General features: G+C 42.7%; 1 pseudogene; it reads left to right on the plus strand.

Annotated features, from left to right (window-relative positions):
* Window positions 1–1,029: 1,029 nt before the first annotated feature.
* LOC134351182 (NADH dehydrogenase [ubiquinone] 1 alpha subcomplex subunit 1-like) lies at window positions 1,030–6,005 on the plus strand (annotated as a pseudogene).
* Window positions 6,006–7,781: the final 1,776 nt, after the last annotated feature.

Here is a 7,781-nt window from a genome sequence, read left to right on the forward strand (position 1 = left end):
CAAATCTCTCTTCACCCAGCTTTCTCTCAAACCTTCTCCCAATTCCACCATCCTGATTGGCTGACACAACATCCCTAAGCTGAACATCACAGCCTGTTATCTTTAACTGAAACTCAAACACTATCAGCAGGACACACTGCTTCCACAGAAAGCTACTAAACGAAATACCCTAAAGCATTACAGTAAAAACCTTAACTGGGGCATTACATCAGAATGAAAGGGTGGGTGGAGGGGTAGAGCATGAGCTGGCAGGTGACAGGTGAATCCAGGTGAGAGGGGGAAGACTGGAGAGTAGGGTGAGGAGAAAAGGGAACAATGTGAGAAGGTGGGGGTGACAGGTGGGATAGGCAAAGGGCTGAAAGAGAAGAGATCTGATAGGAGAGCACTGTAAACCATGGAATAAAGGGAAGAAGTGGAGAACCAAATGCAGATTATCCAACAATATTGTTTATAAATACACAGACTCCCACAGTTACCTTGACCATACCTTTTTCCAGTCTGTCACTTGCAAGGGTGCCATTCCCTTATCTCAGTTTTTCCATCTCCATTACAGCTTTTTCCATGATGAGGCTTTTGATTTGAGGAAAGCTGAGGTAGGATTCACCATGTGCAATCAATGTAGTGCTCAACCACAGCCTGTTCCTCCATTTACTCCCATCTGCCTTTTCCCCATTCCCACCCAAAGTAAGATGGACAGGCTTCCCATTGCCCTCATCTATCACCCCACGATCCTTCACAGCCAACACAACATTCTACCATCTTCACCAGCCACATCTTCTCCTCTTCTCCTCTCTCCACTTTCTGCAGAGATCACTCTTAGCACATACAGGACCGTAAGAGAAAGGAGCAGAATTAGGCCATTCGGTTCATCAGGTTTGCTCCACAGACTCTGAATGTTATGCCTGCCCCCTGCATCCATTCAGGGCCCTATATGGGAGGCAGTAATTCACATGTGACTCTGTTAGTATCATTTATTATATCCACTGGTCTTGGTGCAGCCTTGTCTACATTGGTGAGACCTGATGCAGAATGGGGGACTGCTTGGTCAAGCACAACAGCCGAAATTTCCCAGTGGTAAGCCCATTTCAATTTGACTTCCCAGTCCCATACTGTCATACCTGTCCATGGCCTTGCTCCGCTGCCACGTTGAAGCCAAATGCAAACGAGAGCTGCAACACCTCATATTCCATCTTGTTAGTCTCCAGCCTGATAGTGTCAATATCAATTTCTCTAATTTCCCGTAAGAACTTCCCTCTGTTTTCCCTTATTCCTGTGGCCCTGTTAACCCTACTTTTGCCCCGCCATTGCCCTCATGCCTGCCTTCCACCTTCAACTTCCTCCCTCTGTTCCCCACCTCCTTCACGCTATACTGTCCTTTCCTCTTCTTCAGCCCTTTGCCCTTCCCAACTTCTCCATTTCTAATCATTTCCCCCACCCTTCTGTCTTCCATCTTTCACCTGGATTCACAAATCACTGACCAGTACATGTTCATCCTACCACACCACCACCCAACACCCTAGCCCCCATTCTTTTATTCCGCTTCTGCCCTCTCCAGATGAAGGGTCTCAGCCTGAAATGTTGGCTTTTCATTTTCCCGACATAGATGCAGCCTGACTTGCTGAGTTCCTCCAGCATTTTGTGGGTATCAATTGTTTCTGCGCTCTTTTCAATTTAGTACGTATTTCCTATAGCAAGCAACTTCCTCATCTTTCCTAATTCGAATTGATTCACATTGATTCTACCTCTCGACTGTTGCTTCAGACTCTCGCATTAAGTAAGATATCCTTTTACTTGTTCAGGGTAAGGAGATTTTTTTTTTTACAGTGCCACTCGACAATCAGGCCACAACAAGCTCCCCCACCCCACCCCTGCCAAAATGATTATAAAATTACAAGATGATTACTGTCACCGTTCATTCCATCTGAGTGCGTTCAGAGAGATCGTACAGATCCATTGTTTCTGAAATGTTGTAAGCATCACTGAACATTTCAACATAGATTTCCATAAAAACAATCCCAGTCAATCCCAAGCCTGGTTCTTCCCAAAAGCTATGTAATCTTTTCTCACTCATGAGCCTATCTAATTCCTTTTTCCCAATTGAATTTGCTTTCAACAATTTTTTTCAGCTAAGTGCTGCCTAACCTGCTGAGTTCCTCCATCATTTTGTGCGTGTTGCTCTGGATTTCCAGTATCTGCAAAATGTCTTATGTTCACAGTAACTATGTCCACATTACAGATAAGAATGTAGAAGGCATGGTTGTAAATTTGCAGGTGACACTAAAATAGGTAGGTGAAAAATGCAAAGTAAATTTATTGTCAAAATACATATAGGTCATCTTATACAACCCTGAGATCCCTTACCATAGAAACTACAGCACAGAAACAGGCCTCATGGCCCTCCTTGGCTGTGCCGAACCATACTTGCAGACAATCACAGTAAATACAGGAAACACAAGAGAATCAATTGAAGTCAAGCCAACAGGACCGACAACAAACAATGTGCAAAGAAAAACAACAAACTGTGGAAATACAAAAAGGAGGAGAAAAAGAGAAACAATAATAATAAATAAATAAGCAATAAATATTGAGAACATGAGATGAACAGTGTTTGAAAATGAATCCGTCCAGTTCAGTGGGAACTGTTCCGTGATAGGATGAGTGAAGTTGAGTGAAGGTATCCCCTCTGGACCCTTCACCAGTCCTGATGAAGAGTTTTGGCTTGAAATATCGATACTTTATTCCTCCCCATAGATACTGCCCCACCTGCTGAGCTCCCCCAGCATCTTTTGTGTATTTCTCTCAATTTCCAGCATCTTGTATTTGTACTAATTTTGGACACCGTATGCCAAGGGTGTAGTGAGTTACTATTGCAGAGAGTGAAAGTGGCCTCCCATTCACTATTTTCACTACTGTAGTCTGGATAACTGTCCAGCAAGTTAGAGGAATACAAACTCCTTGGATAATGAAAAAAATTAGAGGCATGCCTTTCTATGGAGTTCAGCAACCGTTAACTGTCGCTTCATATTATATTTTTGAAATGAATATTTAGGAGTGAAAAACAAAAGAATAAAGTGCAAGGTACAGCCACTGGAGAGCACACTTGGATTAAAGCTCTGACAACTAGCTACAAAACACCATGGTGCCAAGTGAAAGCTGTGTCTTTGTGCAGCTCTAATGAGGTCATTAACCCTTCCTGGGCAAGTTTGACATTTCTGCATCATTTCAAGAATATAATAAGTTTCTAGCATTTCATTTTAATATTCACTGACTGTTGATTGAAAGATGTTTTTCCAGTCTAACTGCAGCACTGAACTCATTGCATTGTAGCGTGAGGGTAGGTAGTTATCTAACTTTAACCAAATGGAACTTTCTAGATGTCAACAGTTGCTTTTGTCAATGTCGGTGGAATAGATGTGTTACTGAATTCGTGATGTGCGACTCAAGTCTTTTCTTAACGTATTTCCTTCAGTCTCACAGCATTTGGTTTCCAGCTCCAACAAATGTCATTGCATAAAACTTGAACCTTTCTTTGCCCACTAAGGAGTTGTTAATCACTTACATATTTTTTTAGTTCCATACATCCAACATTGATGATTATACTTTCTAACCTTATCATGACTTGCCCCTTCATTCTTCCTCTGAACAAATATCATCTGGAATCTGATTTGAGAAGGTCCACGAAGAGAGTCCTGAGGAAGTTCACGAGAATGATCTTAGGAATCAAGGGGTTAACATATGGGGAGCATTTAATGGCTTTGGGCTCATACTCGCTTGTGTTTAGAAGAATGCTATGGGGGGGATCTCAACTGATGTTGAGATACATCCTAGGATACATCCTGAGGTCATCGGGTGCTTCACGTCATTCAACATTAGACAGTCTCTCTCAGCTGACCCAGCCAGGGTTGATCAGGCCCTGGCTTGTGTCCCAGCAGCATTGGTCAACAGGTCACACCTCTTGATCCAAGACATCTTAAGACTTGCTCAGCAGCTGATGGCTCTTTTCTTTGCAGCCCACGTAATGGCAAGGAGAGAGTAGGTTCTGCACAGCGAGCAGCCAGCAAAGCCTCTACACCTCACACCTATAGGCTTACATCATGCCCTCAGATATTGAAAGGCCTAGACGGAGTGGGCATGGAGAGAATCAAGGTCAAGAAAACACAGCCTCAGAATAGAATCACATCCCTTTAGAACAGAAATGAGGAGGAATTTCATTAACCAGAGGGTGGTGAATCTGTGGAATTCATTGCTACAGATGGTTTTGGAGGCCAAGTCATTGGGTATATTTAAAGCAGAAGTTGATAGATTCTTGATTAGTAAGGGTGTCAAAGGTTACAGGGAGAAAGCACAAGAATGAGGTTGAGAGGGAGCCATGATTAAATGATAGAGCAGATGCAATTGGCCAAATGGCCTAATTCTGCTCTGGTGTTATGGTCTTATGGTCAGACTGAATGATGCACACTAGGTACAAAAAGAAAAGTGAATGAAAAGGCAGAGGAAAGTTAGCACCTTCAATCCAAATCCCTCCAAGGATCAATGCTTTCAAAAGAGTTGAGGGAGAGGCATTCAGAAAATACAGATGAAAGTTTGAGATGGCAGTGTATGTGAATGTGACATTGGCCATGGGCATCTAATATCTGTAGTAAAAGAAATCTCAGGAATTCTTCTAAAACATAGGAATTGTGGTTTGGTCTTTCCATTCTCATAAATTTGAAGAAAAATTTGCAAAAATAAGTTGTAACATTACTTACTCCTGCACTGTATTGTCTCATTGAATCCTTTGCCAAAGTTCCAATGGTTGTTGAGAAAAAAAGACCCAGGAGGATTAATTCATGTGTAAAGTGTATCAAATATTTTTGACACGTATTGAGACCAATCCAAAAGCACTGACAAAAATATAAAATAAATGATCTGAGTTGTAACAGAAATTGAGCATGGGGAGGATAGGTGGGCAGGGATGAATTTTGAAGTTTGTCAGTGACAGCGAACAAAAGGAATGACTGATTTATTATAATGTCTAAATATTAAAACTATCAGCTGCTCAGTGATCACATCAGTGACAGATTCAGTTCAATGTAAAAATGAGAAACTATTCTTTGAGAAGAAAGAAAATGGTAAGAAATTCTGCAAAAAAAAAAAAAAAGAGGTTCCTGAATTTTGACTATGAAGCAATGGCAAACTGATGGCTTTAAGATCGATTTACCATTTTGGTAAAAAAATCTTTCCTCCTCCCCCCCCCCATTCTTTTTCTATTCCCCACTCTGGCCTCCTACCTCATCTCGCCTGCCTATCACCTCCCCCTGGGTCCCCTCCTCTTCCTTTTCTCTATTGTCCCACTCTCCTCTCCTATCACATTCCTTTTTCTCCATCACTCACCATCTGGCTTCATTTCCTGCCTTCCAGCTACTCTCCTTCCCCTAGCCCTACGTTTTTATTCTGGCATCTTCCATCTTCCTTTCCAGTCCTGAAGAATGGAATCTCTTCCAACTTCTTTTCCAGTCCTGAAGAAGGGAATCTCTTCCGTCTTCCTTTCCAGTCCTGAAGAAGGGTCTCAGCCCAAAACCTTGACTGTTTATTCCTCTCCATAGATGCCACCTGATCTTATGAGTTCCTCCAGCATTTTATGTGAGGTGCTTTGGCAAACATTTGTCCACATCGAAATAGTATGTTTGATGTTTCCATGTGCCTGCTGTCTTTGACCCTACAGGTAGCAGGGTCACAATAAAATTGTCTCACTGTAGTGAATAACACAAACTGCAGTCATGATGCATCAGGTCGGTGACATGAGGGGCCAATGACAGACAGAGATATGGTATGAGCTCAGCCTCATGGTTGTTTGCTTGAGTATTCCTGGACTTTCCACCATGTATATTCATAGATGGACCAAAGGGGGCAAGGACAGTTGGATCGCTTGTTTACCTTGTCACTGAACTCTGTTAGAAAGGGACAGAGAAGTGTCTGGTGGCAAAGGCTATTTCAAATCAAAGGGATTAGAAAGTATCAACTGATAGGGTTTTCAAGTTGGAACAACAAATCTGTGAACCTGTCGGTGAAGCATTACTAAAATGTTAGCTTCAATCCTTGTTTCATAATGTAATCTACAGTTTTACCATAATATGGAAGATATAAACCCTAAAAAAAAATCAGAGATAAATGTTTGAAGTGGTGGATAATTTGCCAACAAAGATTACCTTCACTTGCTTGACAGTGTAAAAAAAATAAATATCATTAAATAACAGAGCTGGTAAAGTTATGACAGGAAACCCAGTGTGCAGAGAACAGAACGACATAACCAACACAGATGAAAGAGGCCCCACCTCTTTGTTCGGGGGTTGACCAAGAATCCTGCATCCAACTGTCTACATTATACACAAGCCAGGGCAGTGCGATATGGCAGTGCTGTTGCCCATGTATCAGGCTTCCCCTCTCCATGCAGTTGATAAATCCATCGGAATGGAAGAGACCAATACAGTCTAGCACCAGCAGTGTTGCAGGAGTTTCTAGTCAGTGATGAACTAAATGCATGACGGTCTTAGGGACTCCAGCTCCAGATTTTTCTCTCAGAGTTTACTCCCAGAGCCTTCCCCATGAGTGGGTACAGCCGCGAGGCAGCGGAAGCTTGAGATCAGAGTTTTCCTTCTTCTAGATGAGCTGCCAACCCCAGCTGACGAGCCCCACCTGCCCAGAGTGACTGATTTTAACTCACTTTTGCTCCTGCTCCTGTCAATAGAAACGGTTCCATTGGGTTTAGTCACTTAAGCCATACATGAAGGCCAGGAGCTGGACTTGATTGTCAGAGGCTATCTGAGTCATACGCCATTGGGAGCATTGATTAGGTAGTGGGAGCTTATCCCAACCACCTCCCTGGCTATAATAACATTAAGGAACCAGAGGTGAAATATATAGTGTGTTAATAAACTTTAGATAATGATCAGTATCAAATCCATCCCCTGACAAATTAAATAATTGTATTTAATTTTGTTTACTGTTTGGTAATGTGCCAATAAGCAGTTTTAGGTCACTGGACCCAACTATTCCACATTGATGATTAAGCCTTCTGTAAGTGGATAGTTCTAATCACCTTTGCACCATCTGCCACAAGCAGCACTTCCCGGTGGCAAGACATTTTAATTCCCATTCCCATTCCCGTTCTGATGTGTCAATCTATGGCCTCCTCTTGTGCTAAGATGAGGCCACCCTCAGGTTGGAGGATCAACACCTTGTACTCCATTTGGGTAGCCAACCTAATGGCATGAATATCAATTTCTCCTACCAGTGAACAAATTCCCTTCCCACCCTTCCTCAATTCCCCACTCTGACCTTTCAGTTCTGCTCACCTACCTCTTATTTCTCCCTGGGTCCCCTCCTCCTTTGCTTTCTCCTATGGTCCACTCTCCTCTCCTATCAGATTCCTTCTTCTCCAGCCCTTGACCTTTCCCTATCACCTGGCTTCACCTATCACCTTCCAGCTAGCCTCTTTCCCCTCTCCCCGCCTTTTTATTCTGACACCTTCCCCCTTCTTTCTCGGTCCTGAAGAAAGGTCTCGGCCCAAAGTGTTGACTGTGTGCTCTTTTCTATCAATGCTGCCTGACCTGCTGAGTTCCTCCAGCGTTCTGCGTGTGTTACTCTGGATTTCCAGCATCTGCAGACTTTCACATATTTCTAATTGCCTTTATCTTTCGAATCCTGCTCTTTCATTCATTCATCTATTCCAAGTCATGTAAGTTATACCAATTGTTGGGATTAGTTGGAAGTCAAAGCCTAATCCTGTGTTACATAGATGC

The sequence above is a fragment of the Mobula hypostoma genome, chromosome 8 (assembly GCF_963921235.1).
Source record: "Mobula hypostoma chromosome 8, sMobHyp1.1, whole genome shotgun sequence".
Taxonomy (NCBI): domain Eukaryota; kingdom Metazoa; phylum Chordata; class Chondrichthyes; order Myliobatiformes; family Myliobatidae; genus Mobula; species Mobula hypostoma.